We start from the raw sequence: 17,715 nt of genomic DNA, 5'->3' as shown, positions 1-17,715 counted from the left end.
AGTCTCTCAGCGGGTTGGGGCAAGTCTAGGCTTCCCCAGGGCTTTCTACTTTACTTCTTCCAGCACAGGCCCTTCTCAGAGGGAAGCCTGCAAGAATTTTTTTGCCCTTGCTGTAGAACAGTAACCTTGTATCTAGATACAGAACAATAACACTGTATCTAGACACATCTTTCACATTTTTACAGCAAAGTGAAGGACCTGCTGACTAAAATCATAGATCTTTCATATGGGAAGTGAAGGGAATCTATAGTACTTTCTAATAAGAGTCAGAAAACTGCCTTGTTTGCTGATAATTGCTTTGCCTATAATTTTTATTTCCCTGCCATATCCTCCAGTCTCACACATATGTCCCCAAACCCTTCAGTCTATGGATTGCCAGTCTCCAGCATAGGAAGAGACCATGGCTTATGACAATTTTCCTCTTTAGAGACAACATTTCATAGCATTCATCACTTCCTGACATTATATATACTTATTTGTCTGTCTGCCCTCGCTAAAATATAGGCCTCATTCGGATAGAGGTTTTGTTTTGTTCACTGATGTGTCCCTCTCCAATGCCTATAACTGGAGTCTACATCAGAGTATGCACTCAAAAAAGCATGAAGGCCAGGCATGGTGGCTCACATCCCAGCATATCGGGAGGCTGAAGCAGGAGGATTGCTTGAAGCCAGAAGTTCAGACCAGCCTGAACAACATAGCAAGACCCCTATCTCTACAATAATAATAATAATAATAATGATAATAAATTAGTCAGGCATGGTAGTATATACCTAGTAGTATTAGCTACTTGGGGCTGAAGTGGAAGGATTGCTTGAGCCTAGGAGTTCAAGCCTGCAGTGACCCATGATTGAACCACTGCACTGCAGACCAAGAAAGAGGGTAACTCTTTTTATTTTTTTAAAAAAAAAAGGAATGAGTGAATGAATACATGAAATCTACTTTCCCATGCACTGGCACTGAAAAGGGAAAATAAGAAAAATAAAAACATTGGCTAAATGGGGAGGGAAAGGACCTGCTCTTAGCTCGGAACCCTCCCCAACTCCCTTTCCTTCCCCCCTACCACCCAGAACTCCAATCACTGGCTTTCCTTTCTTCTCAAAACAACCTAGTAGTCGCTCATCTTCGCAAGAGACCATAAATAGTGATAGCCATTTAAAGCAACACCTTCCAGAGGGCATTTTAGAAACACTCTAAGCCTTAAGCCAAAAGGGACTTGAGTCCCTAAATGGTAGAATTAAAGGGATTTGCTAACAGATGGGAGATGGCACCTTTGCAGAGCCCATTATAATCCAGTTTCTTCATCGCCTTGGAATACCCCTGGCCACTGAAACGAAATTCCTGAGACCCCTTGTCTTTGAATGTGGAATGGTGACCAGAGAGTGGACAAATCTCATCTTCAAATGACAGTATTGGCAAGGATGCAAGAAAAATATATCATTCTTATGTTGATATTCCTAGTGTAAATTGGCAAAGGCCCTTGGAAATGCAATTTGGCACCACACTGTGAGCGCCAAAAAATATTTAAGCCATTTGATCTAGACATCTTACTATTATGAATTTATTCTAAGAAAATAATCAAAAATAAGATAAAAGCTTTTTGCACAAAAAGTACATCATCACATTTTTAAACAACTAAAAGTGTATGACTGGATTGTTTGTAACACAAAGAATGAATGCTTGAGGGGATGGATATTCCATTTACCATGATGTGATTATTACGCATTGCATGCCTGTATCAAGTATCTCATGTACTGCATTAATATATACACCTACTATATACCCACAAAAATTTTTAAAAAAAATTTTAAGTACAATTTAAAAAATATATTATTTCTAGTAGTTACAGCTTGGAAAAAAATTAAAATGATGAATAATAGAACACACCCACATGTAAATTATACAATGACACATCTGAGTTACACTGCATCTGAGCTATTTAATAGCTGTGATAACTTGGGGAAATTATTTAACATCTCCAAATTCAGTTTCCTTTTCTATAAAATCCTGTTTCTGCAATAACAGCACCTACTTTATGAAGCTGTGAGGATTAAATGGCATCATTGCAGATAATGTACTTAGTGTAGGGCCTGGCACAATGATCACTTACTGTGGTTATTATTTTAAAAGATAGCATTCTGTCCCAAAACATGCAAATCTCTCAGTATTCTAGGGAAATAACTATTACAGAAGCCATATTGAGGGAAGTATTCATCTTCCTATCAGCATAGGTTTGGGATTTGATTCCAAACAGGCAGGACTCAAAGGTAGTTTTGCGCAGAGGTTGCCTCACATTTTTACCCCCAATTAACAAAAACAAAAACAAAATTAAAACCCTTGGATTTGGAGAATAGGGTGGATAATTCCTTTCTTTCAACGGTTTTGCCTGGGTACATTCCATGGAAGGAAGAGAATTGTGGGCAGAATGGGAAAGGAAAGAGGTGAAAGGGGTCCAATTAATAAGATCGTTTTTTCCCTGGCTTTTCAGCTGTTTTTGAACTTGTTTTTAACCATGGAGCCCTCACAAAGCTTTTACCCACTCCCCTTCTCCCCTCCTCTCAACTCCCCAGTTCACGCTTCTGGTCCGTGAAAGATCAAATCTGATGCTATTGCCAAGTTGTGCAGATCTGGACTCCTCAAAGATCAGGGGATGCCTAATTGGAGAATCTCTGGGAACCATCATTAAGGAGAACTGGTCTTGGACCCTGAAAAAAACAGTACATCGGTTCAATTTGCAAAGCATTCTCCCTTTTCCAACTCACTCTTACCTCTTTATTTAAATACTGCAGATTAGGCTTCAAATCTGGTATTTTTCTCTTTTTAACTGTTCATTGGATGGTAATTTGATCTTCTTGGCTTGTAGTCTATTTGTTTATTGTTGGGGGAAATGGTGTGTGTGTGTGTGTGTTGTGTGTGTGTGAGCACACGCACGTGTTGGCCAGTACATTTGCACTGAATTTCCTAGGACTGCCCCCTGGTGCTTGTGAATGTATGCCTGTGGATAACCAGGGGTATACTATTCTGGGGTTTAGCTTATGTGTCTTGAGGCATAAATATCTGTTCACATTTGTGTATTTGAGTATTTGGACATATTTGTATCAACTTTTGTGTTAGCCAAAAAGAACAGCCTGCCAAAAGAAGCGTATGTTTTCTACTTAAGGGTTTCTAGGATGATATAACCCCCAGATGAATGAAAGACGAGCCTATGCTATGCAAGGATAACAGTTACACACCACACACTTTCTGGATTATTTGAGAAAACATGCAGGGCTGCATTTCATGGGCCTTAGGTACTTTTGCCTTTGTGTACACCTTTCTCCATAAAAAAGTATTAAAAATTATCTTTTATAAATCCATTGGTATAAATTACATTCATCATTTTTTTCTTTTGGTTTTATGATAAATTAAAACATGTCTGTGGGCCCTTAAAAGGATTGTGGGGTCCTGGCCCTGTGCTGGTGGTATCTGGTGGATGTCAGGCTGGGGCTAGGACACGGCTCAGGGAGGAACGATGGTGAAGGGGCCCAAGATCTTTCCCACAAACACTCCACTGTGGTAGCCTTCCATTTCCAATATCTGAGAGATTAGGGATTTCTCATATAAAACCAATGACTGACATTTCTTGTTCATCAGCAGGAGATAAGCATATTGCAGTGGTTAAGAACATGGTTTTTGCAGCCATTCAGACTTTGAAGTGAATTCCAGCTCTGCCACTCACTACCTATGTGACCTTGGGAAATCATTTAACCTCTCTGAGCCTCAGTTTCCTCATCTATAGAATGGGGAAAACAATACCTACCTCATAGCATTGTGAGAATTGCAGGAGGGAATGAATGTAAAATGGCGTAGCGCAGTGCCTGGCTCTTCAGGAAAGCATGCGCTAAGTAGCAGCTGTTGTAATGTATTTCTCATTTCTGTTTGGGGGCTTTGGTGCAAAATGAATTTAGTCACTTGGTTCAAAGTGCAATGAAATGTTAGGGTAGACATATACCCAGATGAATAAAAATCAGATAGTCCTATGAGAAAAATTCACTTGATGCTATCATTGACTAGTTCTTTACAAACCCAATAGGCAGGTAAACATGCTGGCTCTCAACCTTTTCTAGCTGAACTTTTTGCTCATTCTTTAGCTCCAAGATGCCATGTTCCTTCCCTGGAACCCACCTAGCTCATTATCAAGTTTTCATCCTTCAGACTTTTTTTTTCCCCCCACTGCTTCTCATACTGAAGTTAAGGTTTTCCATTATAGCTGATCTGCCTCATCCAATCTACGTTTCTTGTTTCTCTCAGTATTTCATTTTTCTTCATCCTTGCATATCTCCACATATCCTAAAAATAATGAATACCTTTTTTCTTTTTACTTACCTGATGTCAGGTGCTACGTGCACAATGTTTCATTTCATTTTCTAAGTAACACTGCAAGGTAGTAACAATAACCTGTTTTTGTTTGTTTGTTTGTTTTTGATTTTTTGCAAATGAGAAAACTGAACTTCAGAGCAGTTAAGCAACTGCCCTCAAATCAGACTGATGGGATTTGAAACTATAACTTTCTTGTGCCAAAGGCTTATCATGCTTTTTTCATTAAGTAGGTCTATAGTCTCTTATCTACAATTTCTAAATCTAAAAAACAGCTCTAAAAATCACAAAATGTTTTCTTGAAAAATTGTTTTGGTAAAAAACCTGGCCTTGGCCGGGTGCAGTGGCTCATGCCTGTAATCCCAGCACTTTGGGAGGCCGAGGCAGGTGGATCACCTGATGTCAGGAGTTCGAGACCAGCCTGACCAACATGGAGAAACCCCATTTCTACTAAAACACAAAATTAGCCAGGTGTGGTGGTGCATGCCTGTAATCCCAGCTACTTGGGAGGCTGAAGCGGGAAAATTACTTGAATCTGGGAGGCAGAGGTTGCAGTGAGCTAATACTGCGTCATTGCACTCCAGTCTGGGCAACAAGAGCGAAACTCCATCCAAAAAAAAAAACAAAAAAAAAAAACCTGGCCTTGGCCAGTTGCAGTAGCTCATACAATCCCAGCACTTTGGGAGGCCCAGACAGGTGGATCACCTGAGGTCAGGAGTTCGAGACCAGCCTGGACAACATGGTGAAACCCTTCTCTACTAAAAATACTAAAATTAGCCAGGCATGGTGGTGTGCGCCTATAATCCCAGCTACTTGGGAGGCTGAGGCAGGAGAATTGCTTGAACCTGGGAGGTGGAGGTTGCAGTCATCCGAAATCACGATGCTGCACTCCAGCCTGGGCGACAGAGCAAGACTCTGTCTCAGGAAAAAAAAAAAAAAGTTGGGGTGGAGGGAGATCTGGGCTGTACTGATGTGAGACTGATTATAATGTTCATTTAGATCAGCTAGTGTGATCAGTAAGTTAGGGCTTCCCAGTGCACTGCATTTTCTGCTATAAAATGCTATTAAAGTTTAAGAAAGAAGCAATGAACCCCAGACCAGAGGACCCCCTATCAGCTGAGCCACGTAGGGCCCCTTGTGTCCTAGCAGTGACCCTCCAGAGTAAGTGAAAACAAGCATGTTGGAACTCTGAACCACTACCCTGAAGCTCAGCCAAAGCAATATTCCGTGTGGGCTGATACTGGATTTCCCATCCAGGTCCCTGAAGGGCTGATGTGAACTGGCTGAGCAACTCTTCCCAGTGAGCAGACCCAGGCCATGCAGAGTAAAATAAATCTCCCAACTTGGCTATTGAAGGGGAGAAGATTGAATCCTTCTGCTGACAAAGGGGCCCACTGGGACAGTTCACGCAGAAAAGCAAGAGCGAAACACCCAGCTGAGTGTCCTTTGTTTAGGATACCAAAATGTTTGAATTACATGAGACAGCACATGAGCATGTAGTTGTACCTATCAGTAACAATTCCTACCCTACCCTTTAAAATGCAAGGATAGACAGAGGTATACTGGTGTTCAGAATGGAACTGTAAGAACTATAAGGGATCAGGAGGGGGAGAGAGAGAGAGAGAGAGAGAGAGAGAGAGAGAGAGAGAGAGAGAGAGAGAAGATGCACCAGCTCTGTGGACTAGAGACTAGGACCCGAGTCATCTCACCCCGGAATTTCCCTCCGTAGCAAGTGATGTATTTTCTTCTTGATAAGAGGAAGTTGACATTTGGCCAAAAATACAGCCTCTCCAGGTCCCTGAGATTTGGAAACCTGATGAGAAGGTGACATGGGAAAGGGCTAATAAGGTTGAATCTGGAGATTCCTGGTAGAAACCAATTGCCAAACTCTCATCTGTGAGGCCCAAGAAGGGCTCCTCTTCCTTAGGAAACTATCAGAAGTGAATCCCTATGAGGCTGGAATATACAAACATGCACCAGTGATCCTTTCAGACTGCTGATTGTAAGCCAGCAAAGTCTGCAGATCCTCATCCAACGGAGAGAAAAATAAGTGAAGAGGGAGCATTTTAGCCATAAATTCCTCAAAGCACTACCAACGTCGTATCTCAACTCTCCATCCCTTTTCAAGAAATGACTGAGGATAGATATTTGGCTTCTCCCTGCTTGGGTGATGTCATTTCCTTTATTTCCTAGATTTTGCCTTTAGTGAAATGATACAATCCATCCCTCACCAGAATAGAAATAACACTTTTCAGACTGGAACAAGGCCCAGTCTAGGCCCTTGAGCTTTGCAAAAGTACACTAAATACTTTGTCTTTTATTTCTGGTCCTTGACTCCACTGGAGGTGGGGAAGATTGAGAGAGAAGGCTCATATGAAAGATGATAATGTTAAATGTGGGTGCTTTATTATTCATTGGGTTCTTTTGTTGCTTAGATGAAAAGCTACAATCAGAAAGCCCTTCCTTTCCAACATCTTGAAGCCCACAAAGGTACTTAGATGCCATCAGAAACAACTGCTATTGATGGACTAAAGAGAGTTCAGAGCTGGAGAATTAGAGATTTGGAAAAGGGCCCTGGAGGTCATCGAATGCTACTCCTCTAATTAAGGAAGGAAAACACTGATGCTCAGAGAAACCAAGGGACATTCTTAGTTGGTGGAAGAAACGTAAATTAAGAAATCACAGGCCAGGCGCGGTGGCTCACACCTGTAATCCCAGCACTTTGGAAGGCCGAGGCAGGCGGATCATGAGGTCAGGAGTTCTAGACCAGCCTGGCCAATATGGTGAAACCCCATCTTTACTAAAAATACAAAAACTAGCAGGGCATGGTGGCGGGTGCCTGTAATCCCAGCTACTCGGGAGGCTGAGGCAGAAGAATCGCTTGAACCTGGGAAGTGGAGGTTGCAGTGAGCCAAGATCGTGCCATTGCACTCCAGCCTAGGCAACAAGAGCAAGCAAGACTCCATCTCAAAAAAAAAAAAAAAGAAACCACAGTTCATCTGTCTGGCAGTAGGCTCAGTCTAGTATCTTGGTGTAGTCCAGGCTCTGGTACCACTAGCTACAACTATATCAAGTTCTTCTTGATAAAAGGGAATAGAGTTCACCAGCACAATCTCTTTTTTCACATGTAAAATGAGGATTTTATGTGTAGGATAATGCCAAGTGTTGGCAGAGATGTGGGCACATAGGACTCTCATGTACCACTGGTGGGAATATAGATAGCGCAGCTGTTCTGGAGAGCAATCTGGCTCTACTTAGTCAAATTAATATTTGCAAATCATATGATCCCCTGATTTCAATCCTAGATATGATAGCCCTGTGAAATGCTTACAGTATTCCACAGGGGATAGGACAAGCATGCTGCTTTCAGTGCTGTTTGTGGCTTCAAGGAGTAAGAGCCAACCTGGCAGGCTTTGGGAGTGGATAGAAAGTCCACCCTCGAGGGCTAAGCAGCAATGAGAAGTGACAGATGAGATGAATATATAAGCATGCATAGTCTTAAACTGGTACTCCAGGGCAAAGAAAAGTAAGAATAGGATGGGATATAGACTGTATTTCATCAAATCTAAATACCACCTATTGTTCAATGGATAATCATATTTTGTACCATTAAAAAAAAATAAAACTCTGCCAATTAAATGATGACATACCATTTATTGTAAAATGAATTCTGACTTCAGAGATTTAAATGTGAAAAAATGTTAAAATTCATTTATGTAAATGAAAATACATGTGCATAGAATAATATATTTGGCAAGAGCACATTCAAATACACATTAAATACCTTGCACAGGGGTTGTGGAGATGAAATGGGAATGGCATATGGGAATAAGAGAGACTAAGCAAACAAATGGAGGAGCTTAGCATGAAACAAAGATAATCAAGGGTTAACTAGGAGCCACTGTAGGTTGAAAAGTGAAAAAGCATATAACACTAATAACACCCGCTCCAAGGGTCTGTGGTGAGCACTAGCCAACATCACCCAGGCATGAGCCACAGCATGAAGGAGGCTTTGCAAGTTGTTCCCACTCTTCATCTCGGTGTTTGAAGGTGCTGCCCAGCATAGGAGTTAAAGGGAAAGCCTTAATGTTCTCAGCATGGTTTGCTTCCTTAAAATACAGGTAAACTTAAGTTTGCTTCATATTCAAGTGTCAATAAATATGGAAAACAATAAGCAGTCTTTTGCTTTTCTGACACCAGAAATCTGCTTGATCATTTGTATGTATGTATATATGTATTTGAGATGGGGTCTTGCTCTGTCTTCCAGGCTGGAGTGTAGTGGCCTGATCATGGTTCACTGCAACCTTGATTGCCCAGGCTAAAGTGATCCTTCCACCTCAGCCTCCCCAGTAGCTGGGACCACAGGTGCATGTCACCATGCCTGGTGAATTTTTTGTTCGTTTGTTTTTTTAATTATTCGTGGAGACAAGGTCTTACTATGTTTCCAACACTGGTCTCATACCCCTGAGCTCAAGTGATTCTCCCGCCTTGGCCTCTCAAAGTCCTGGGATTACAGGCAAGAGCCACCATGCTCAGTCTCTGATTATTTGTTTACAGAAGGGTTTGAAACATGTGTTTGAAACATCACAATGAGACAGAGGATGATGGCAGCGATAGTGATGAATAAAAACCAGTGTATGGGGAATACTACATTTCTAGAAGTTCTTTGGATGGTTTTCCAATTTCTCTGGAGGAGCAATGCAAAATCAATCCAAGAAGCAAATAACATCCAAGCAAAGACTCTGCTGGGAGCCATCAGGAAATGGGTCAACTTCCCCGGAAGAAGCTCATCTGTTGCTGAAGTGAAGAACACATTCTTCCTGAAAACAGGAAGCACTTTCTTGAAGGAGCATCAAGAAAAGGGCACTACTCCGCTTAAGGTGCTCTGGGAAGGAAGAATGAGGACTGATGGGGTGCAGTGAAAAGTATACAAATTATGGCTTTCAATAATGTCTTCTCTTTTGATTCCAAAGAGAAGTATAAAATCTTCTTAGGGACTCAATTAGACCACTAATGAATATAGCGGGGAACTCTCCCCTTCCCAAAATGAGTGATGAACCCTAGGCTTGAGGGAAAAAAAAGATCTTGATCTTTAAAAGTCAGACAATGGAAAAGTAAACATTTTAATAAAAGTGGACAAAGTGAGTCGCACTGCAAGCTTTCTGCCCGCAGAGGCAACCCTGTGACCATGTGGCCACCATGAGTAGGGCTACTGACATTGATATCATTTTTTCCCAGCAAAGAGCACTATTTTGGATTCTCTGCACTAAGGGAGGTTTAATAACCACAGGTTGCCACCCACAGAGTCTAGAAACCCACAGTATCTAGAAATATGTGCCATTAAGAGGTATAAGAGAGAGAAGATGAGTATGGAGTCTAGGCCTCAGCCCCTTTACAAGGGAACAGGGATTGGGAAAGAAGTCCTAGAATCTCCAAGTTTCTAGAAGTTTCTTTGTTTCCTTTCCTTTGCTTTGCTCTTACATTTCAGCAGAACGTCTGTTTCCCACTGGGGAAGGACTCTCTAGGGTCTCTTTGAGCTCAAGAGTTTTATCATTAATTATCTGGAGCACAGTAGAAAAGGATGTTTCTGTTCATCTCCTATATTTACAAAGTGTCATTGGACGTAACTAATGAAAAGTTGTTTTCCTTAAATTTCTAGACTAAAGACATTCGGGGAAAATTAAACAACTAGGATTTAAATCCAAATAATGACTACTTGTTTTAGTTTTGAAGGTTTTGCATTGTTTTCCCCAATGAGGACACTCATAGCTGGTTGTGAGAGGACAATCCAGTGGGGGAGCAACTCTAATTTTCAGGGAGAATTGGCAGGGCCTTCTGGAAGAAGGGGCACATCCGGGTAACTCATGATTTACTCATTCGCCTCCTTTTTTCAGCCTCAGAGGCTCTTAAAGCTGGGAAGGGCCTCACAGATGACCTGGTCAGTGTTTCCCAACCTGGTGTCCTTGAACAGGTAGGGGATCCTCAACAGCAAAAAAAAAAAAGTTGGGGGGATCTAAAAGCTTCTCTTCAATAATTTTCAAAGCCTAAAAAGGCATCATACATTTAGCTTTTTAACAAATTCCCCACCTCATGATGCTGCCAAGCAATTCCGTTGATAGCCCCAGTAACTTATGAGCCTTAGAGGCCCCGGTTGGCTGATGATGACATCATGGCAAAAATATAGGAATGGTAGGCCTTAGAGATAAAAACTCACTTTGTAGTTCAGTAACTGAGATTCTCAGTGGGTTGTAACAAGTTACGTAGAATGAATGACTGGATGGGATTTTCAGAAGCTCCTGAGGCAATAAATGAACTCTCTGCTTCTCAGTTCAAATAAAGTCCCTGAATGAGTGAATATTTAAACTTCTTTCTAGGTCCAAAATTAAGTTTGAATAGGTAGCATTCCACTTTTTCACAGTTTTTTCCTGCATGGATAGGATGCTGAAGAAGGAATATGAATATAAATAGCCTGCTTTTCCCAATTTTTCTTGGAGACTCAGAATTTGCCCCAAACCTTAGAATAGAATGCAGACATGTATGGACTCATTTCCTTTTTATTGTATAGGAATATAGCAGATACCAGCCCCCAAATCTAAAATCCTATTTGTCTAAACAATCTGTTACTGATTATTAAACGATGTTAACAGATTCAGGAGTTTCTTTTGTCAGTGTTAAGCAAGCAGCTGAAGTAAGCGCCACACAAAATCCTTAGAGAATTGCTCTGTTAAGCACACAATCGCACCAAACTTGAGTCCATAGAAAACAACGATTTTTAATATTGATCTCCACGTGTTTATAGGTATGTATAAGAAGGCAGGTTGTGACTAAACAGGACAGTTAAAGGAACAGGAGAGCCGGCCACAGTGATACCCACTACTCAGGAGGCTGAGGTGGAAGGATCACTTGAGCCCAGGAGTTCAAGGTTACAGAGGGTTAAAATCATGTCACTGCACTCCAACCTGGGTGACAGAACAAGACCGTGGCTCAAACACACACACGACAACAACAACAAACCCAAAACAAAAACAAAAACAAAAAAATCCTGGGAGAATCTATTGCTACACTGTGTTCTTCCTCTCCGTCCCATCTGGGAAACCGTTTCTGTTCATTTAAATGCTCTTGACTGTCGGGAAGATAAGGTGTTCCATAAGAGTACTATAAGGCTAAGAGACATGACAATTAGGCAATAGATTTCCTCAAAAATTTCTTTGATGCCGAGCCTCAGGTGGCTGGGGCCATGTGAAAGAGGCTCACTATGAAACTGAATCTTTATCTTGAGGACTGTTCAAGCTTGAAAAGTTTGCACAGGTCCTAGAGAAATGTTCAAGAAAGAACTGAGCCTCTCTTACATAGTCACTTTATTTCTATGAGAGCTAACCATCGTTGTTCCTACTAAGATTTCCAGAACACTTGAAAATCCAAAAACAACCAAACAAAAACCACACAAGAAGAGTTTTTAAAGATAATCACTATGTCCTGAGAAGAAGCAAAAGGATGAGAAGAGAACCCAGTGTCAAGAGTGCACTTGGGTGATGGGTGCACCAAAATCTCACAAATCACCACTAAATAACTTGCTCATGACTCATGTAACCAAATACCACCTGTACTCCAGTAACTTACGGGGGAAAAACAAAGCAAAAACAAGAGTGCAATTGGAAGAGCAGTGCTGGTCATGACTGCTTCTCCCTGGCTATATAGTTTGTGCTTTTTAAACGTGTTGGGATACAATTCACATACCATTTTACCATTTTAAATTGTACAGTTTAGTGGGTTTGAATACATTCAGAAAGTTGTACAACCATCGCCACTATCTAATTCCAGGACATTTCTTTCCCCCAGAAAGAAATTCTGTCCTCATGAGCAGTCTTTTTGTTTTTTGGTTTTTTTTTGAGACAGTCTCACTGTCACCCAGGCTGGAGTGCAGTGGTACTATCATAGCTCACTGCAGCCTCGAACTACTGGGCTCAAGGATCCTCCCACCGCTGCCTCCCAAGTAGCTGGGACTATAGGCATGTGCCACCACACCGGCTAATTTTTTTTTTTTTTTCTTTTTGGTAGAGACAAGGTCTTACTATATTGCCCAGGCTGATTTCAAACTCCTGGGCTCAAGTGATCCTATGAGCAGTTTTGTTGACTTGTATGTAGGCCTGCCTCAAGTATACCGCACCATTGATCCATCTGTTCATTGAACCAACATTGATTGTGCACTTACTAAGCTCCAGGCATGTGGTAGGGGTAATTCGCCCCTACCCTTTGCAGCAGAGGCCTGCACAGCAGTGTCGAGGATTACCTTAAGGAGCAGAGTTTTCTTTAGGGCTACAGTGGAGTGTGAGATTGTGGGAGATAAGAGTGAGTCATTGATCAATGGCTCAGTGAGAGTTGTGGGGAAGGAATTGAGGCTGACGAAAAGTACACAGTGAGGTTATATGTTCTTCAGGAAGGTTTGCTGTGCTGTTTAGGTTCCTTTTTAAAAGTTCATGGCTTTCAGGAGTTGTTACCTCCCCAGAGGAGGTGTTGGCCAGCAAATCAAACCCTGTACATTTTTAGACTCCTACGCCTCTCCTCCACATTTCCTCTCTGTCCACATCCAGCTGCAAAACTTCTTTCCATTTTTGACAATTTCCATATCCATATTCATTTCTTTCACTTAGTTTTCTTTTGCATGTCTTTTTCCAATCATTCCTGCCCCCACCCCTCTGCCACGGTGCCCCTCACCCCCCGCGAATCTCTTCTGCTTTTGTGGCCTGTTCTTTTTTCTTCCATTTTTCCTCTTTTTTACTACTCTTCGCCCCCACACCCAAGGTACCCAGCAGGCTTGGATGAGAGAGTCACACGGAAGGGACTGTTTATAAGTAAGAACGTTTGTCTTCTCTCCATACACACACACTTAGGGAGGGAAAGTGTGACCTCTACTTGCAGCCGCTCCTTTACGCATTCCATTATTTATAATTATGATAATAGAAAATAATATTGATTAAACTTTTACTGTGAACCAGACACCGTGCTAAATCCTTTTCAGACTTTATCTCATCAAATCCTCACAACAATCCAACAAGGCAGGTACTATTATCACCTCCAGTTCACAGATGGGAAAACTGAGCCTTGGCGTGATTAAAGTACTGGCTTAATATCCCAAGGTAGTAAATAGCGGGAAGTCACCCACAGCAGCTCTGTCTGACTGCAGGGCCTAAGGTGTGATTTTACAATGCCTTACTTACTTTCTGGGCTTCTATCCTTCCTCCAACCCGCCTCCCACTTTAACTTAACTCCCTCTCTCTTCCTAAAGTGAACTCTGCAGTCTAGTTGGCTTCCTTCCAGCTTCAGTGAGCTGGGGAATCCCTGGCATGGGCTCAGCTATGAGTTCTATGGAACATTGTAACTGCTGGTACTACAGCAATAAAATCTTAACAGTCTTGGCCGGGCGTGGTGGCTCACGCCTGTAATCCCAGCACTTTGGGAGGCCAAGGTGGGCGGATCACGAGGTCAGGAGTTCGAGACCTGGCCAACATGGTGAAACCCCGTCCCTACTAAAAATACAAAAATTAGCAGGGCATGGTGGCAGGTGCTTGTAATCCCAGCTACTCGGGAGGCTGAAGCAGGAGAATCATTTGAACATGGGAGGCGAAGGTTGCAGTGAGCCGAGATTGTGCCATTGCACTCCAACCCAGGTGTCAGGGTGAGACTGCCTCTCAAAAAAAAAAAAAAAAAAAAAAAAAAAAAAAAATCTTAACTGTCTCCAGAGAAGACGACTGTAAATTCTTCTGAAATCCCACTTTGGGTGTAAAAGTTCATGCCTCTCTTCTTCCCCCTCCTCATCTTTTTTTTTTCCACCCCATCTCCATTAACTGCCCCAGATTTCATGAAAGGGGCCATGCATTAAAACAAGGCCCAGAAATCCCAGCAGCCTCCAGCTGCAGCCGGGGTTGTGTTTTGTCTATGAAATGTTCTAAAAAAACAACAAGGTTTCCTATCAACTCTGCTCAGGATCAGGGACACATAGCTTATGCTTTTGGGAAATCTATAGAGAAAGAAGAAAAGGCAGAGGAAAATTGCCAGTGAGGACAACAGAAGAGAACCAATGAAAAACCCGGAACACATAAGGATACGCAGAAGAAAACTTTGTGAAAATGATACCCAAGGGGCCTGGGATTTTTCCTCTCTCAATTATTTTCATCTTGTTACCTGGGTCCTGACAAGCCAGCTGTGGTCTTTCTGAAAAATTCATTTGGCTGTCTTGAACTCAGCTGAAGAACAAGTATCAGCAGAAGCCTGAGTTTAAGAGTTTGTTTCTTCCCTCCAGGATCAAGTGGAACAGGTCTGGGGTTGGGGGAGCAGTGTGTGAAGAGCAACAAAGGGGTCCCTTTGAGAGTCTCCTTTCTGCCCCAGACATAATTGTATCACGTTTAGAAAAAGTGTGAAAGTAGGACAGGAACCTGGGACGGTGACCACTGGGACAGATCTGGAGTGGGCCACGTGACCCCAGTCCTGGCCATCACATCACAACAGTGTTGCTTTGCCTTCTTTCCCCTAGAAAGGGGAAAGTCCAGAGGGAGACCCTGGGAGGTTGAGGCTTAGATAGGTGCATGTCAAGGGTAGGTGAGACCTGGTGGGCCTGGAACTATGACAAATGGAACAAAAGGGCTATATGTGTCCTGTGAGATAAAACCTAAAATGTATGTATCTAAATCCCACTTCCCTCTTAGTTTCTAAATCCCTGTTCATTTCACAGGAAATTAAATGTGTTTATCAGATTCCTTTACCCTTACCTCATCGAAAGGTTAGGTTGGAGTTGGCTTATGTGCCAGAAACTGCTATGATTTTGTTTCTGAAATTAACTTCTAATACCTGTCTGATCAAAATTGTAGCACCGGCAGGGCCAGCAACAACTAAGCCTATCCTTCGCTGGCCAGCTGAATGAGGACACGCATGCTACAGAATGTGTGTGTGTGTGTGTGTGTGTGTGCACGTAAAGGAGAGGAAGAGGTTCAGCTGATTGCCGAACCCCAAATCTCAAATTTGAGTCAAATGTTTAAAGACACATTGGGAGTTACCTTTTTCTTTTCCTTTCTTCAGATCGATGTCATTTTGAGATGGGGGAAATGTGTGAATTTTTTCTACTCTCTTCTTCTTCAAAGGTCTCCTTAAGAGCAGAAATTGTGTGTTATGCATTTCTGTCCTCTCAGAGCCTGGCGGTGTATCTGGCACCCAGTAGGTGCTCAGTAATTGTTGGTTAAAGGTGACAGGTACCGGACACACTACTCCAAAACACGGCACCTTGGAAATGGAGAAAATCACAGAGGTAAGAAGTTAATTCTCCGGTCTTCTTCTGCCTTTTTAAGAAGAGAGGGCCAGCCATAAAAGAATTCTCTTACCTACCTCTCCTGAGAGTAGGTCGTAAGACGACCCTCATATGGCAGATGTCCTGCCCCACACCTGGCAGAAAGGAATGGAGATACAGAGATGTCAAAAAGAATCTGAACAAACAGGCCTTACTAAGTTCTCCCAGCTTTGGACCATTAGATCATATCCCCTTTTGTCCAATCACATTTCTGCACAACTGTTCACTCCTTATCAAATTCTAGCATAAAAATACAGTTTTCCCTGAATTTTTGGGTCTTCATTTCTGAAGGTTCCCCTGTCATGTAAAACTTTGGTTAAATAAATTTGTTATGCTTTTCTCTATTTCTGTCGTTTCTCTAAAATCCATCTTTTGTTAGAGAGGCGTCAGCCATGAACATTGCATTGGATGAGGAAAAGATAATACTTTTTATTTCCTATAAAGGGAAGTAGATCCCTTAAACTAGCACCAACCCACCACCTCCTTCAGCTCCTACCTGTGCCTCCTTTAGCCCTTGTAAATCTGAATATGGTGTTTCTCTCTGAAGCCCCCAAACTTCACTATCTTTTCTCTTTTTTGGATATCTTTAAAAAATTATCTCTCTGCAGATGACTTCCAAATTCTTTAGTATCCACCCCTTCAGACTGCCTTCCCTGCATCTCCACCTTCCGGCTCTGTGAGACTCCTTACTGTGGGAGAAGGAAGGGGCTACACATACATCCTACTGACATCTCAAAGCAATATGGCTGACATGGCTCTTCTGTGACCCTTTTTCTGGCAGGCTATCCCTCTCTGCCCAAGTCTAGGGAAGGAAGTTCAGACTTTTCTGCTCTCATCTGGTGACACAGTTGGGTAGTGTAGTTTGCCGAAGTCCCAGGGCAAATGAGGCTGGAGGCACCCCTGGGCCTTGGAATCTCAAGAGGGGCTAGAGGTATGTAGGTAGGAAGGTTTCCTGAGGTCTCAAGGTTTACAAGATGCTGTCTGTGGCAAGGGTTTGCAAACAGTGCTGTTGTACAAGGCCCATGGTTACTGGTGAGATTTCCATCCTTTGGATGGATACTTCAGGCTGCAGTCCTGCCAAATTTCCTTTCTTCCAACCCCAGACTCATAATTGTGTAAGACATTTTTGTCTTAGTTTCCCATATAAAGAGAGTTAAATCCACCCTTTTTCTTTACCACAAACCGCTTGACTCTAAGGAGATTCTTATTGCTCTCCAAGGCTCCAGCCTCCAGGTCTTAGCCTCCCCCCGGGAGTTCTCTAACTGTAGAGTGGTTCAGAATCACCTGCAAGGCTTGCTAAAACACAGACTGCTAGGTCTTACTTCAGAGTTTCTGTTCAGTAGTTCTGGGACCCAAGATTCTGCATTTCAAATAGAGTCCCAGGTGATGCTGATGCTGCTAGAGGGACCAAATCAGACCAACAGGCCCACTGATCACCACTCATCTATGGTCTCTCTCAATAAGAGCAAATGCTGTTAGTTATTGGGCTTGCTTTCTGCTTAGGTTTTTAGATGCATTCTGTCATTTACTCTTCACGATAACCCCATGAGGTACCTACTATTAATATTACCATTTTAAAGAGGAAGAAACTGAAGCACAGAGAGGTGCTGTATCTTGTCCAATGTATGTCATGAAGCTGGGCAGTACTGATGCGGAAGCTTGTGTATTCACCCTGCCACATGGCCTGAATAGTCTAAGGATTTTTTTCCCCCCTATGGACTTCTCAGATTATCTACCTTAGAAACCCAGGGCTTTGCGAACAAGACGCCCTTTCATTCTGGACCACCCCCTGCCCAAATTTCTCTTTGCTGCTGGTTAAGTACAGCAAGAGAAAACACACATTTAATCTCCATTAAGACCTTCAGACTTTTTGGAGAGGAAGTCTAGTATGACTTGGGAAAGAAGCCTGAAGTTCTGAAAATCTTAAAGAAAAGCAGTTTTATTGCTTTCAGTAGCATATGGTAGTACAAATGAATGACTAATGAAGCATTTCCAAGAATTCCTCTTAGCCTTTTAAAACAAAT

General features: G+C 42.3%; 1 long non-coding RNA gene across 3 annotated transcripts in view; it reads right to left on the bottom strand.

The window, feature by feature from the left end:
- LOC103881835 overlaps positions 1-17,715 on the bottom strand; it is a 106,080-nt gene that overhangs the window by 12,169 nt on the left and 76,196 nt on the right. For 2 of the 3 annotated variants that reach the window (XR_002520274.2, XR_002520276.2), the window contains exons 3-4: positions 15,730-15,786; positions 15,405-15,627 (exon numbers count right to left, since the gene is read on the bottom strand). This is a non-coding gene — a long non-coding RNA (uncharacterized LOC103881835). Of the gene's footprint in view, positions 1-15,404; positions 15,628-15,725; positions 15,787-17,715 lie in introns of all 3 variants that reach the window. The other variant, XR_002520275.2, reaches the window with a different exon arrangement.

The sequence above is a fragment of the Papio anubis genome, chromosome 2 (assembly GCF_008728515.1).
Source record: "Papio anubis isolate 15944 chromosome 2, Panubis1.0, whole genome shotgun sequence".
Taxonomy (NCBI): domain Eukaryota; kingdom Metazoa; phylum Chordata; class Mammalia; order Primates; family Cercopithecidae; genus Papio; species Papio anubis.
This window is presented reverse-complemented; position numbering and strand designations above follow the sequence as displayed.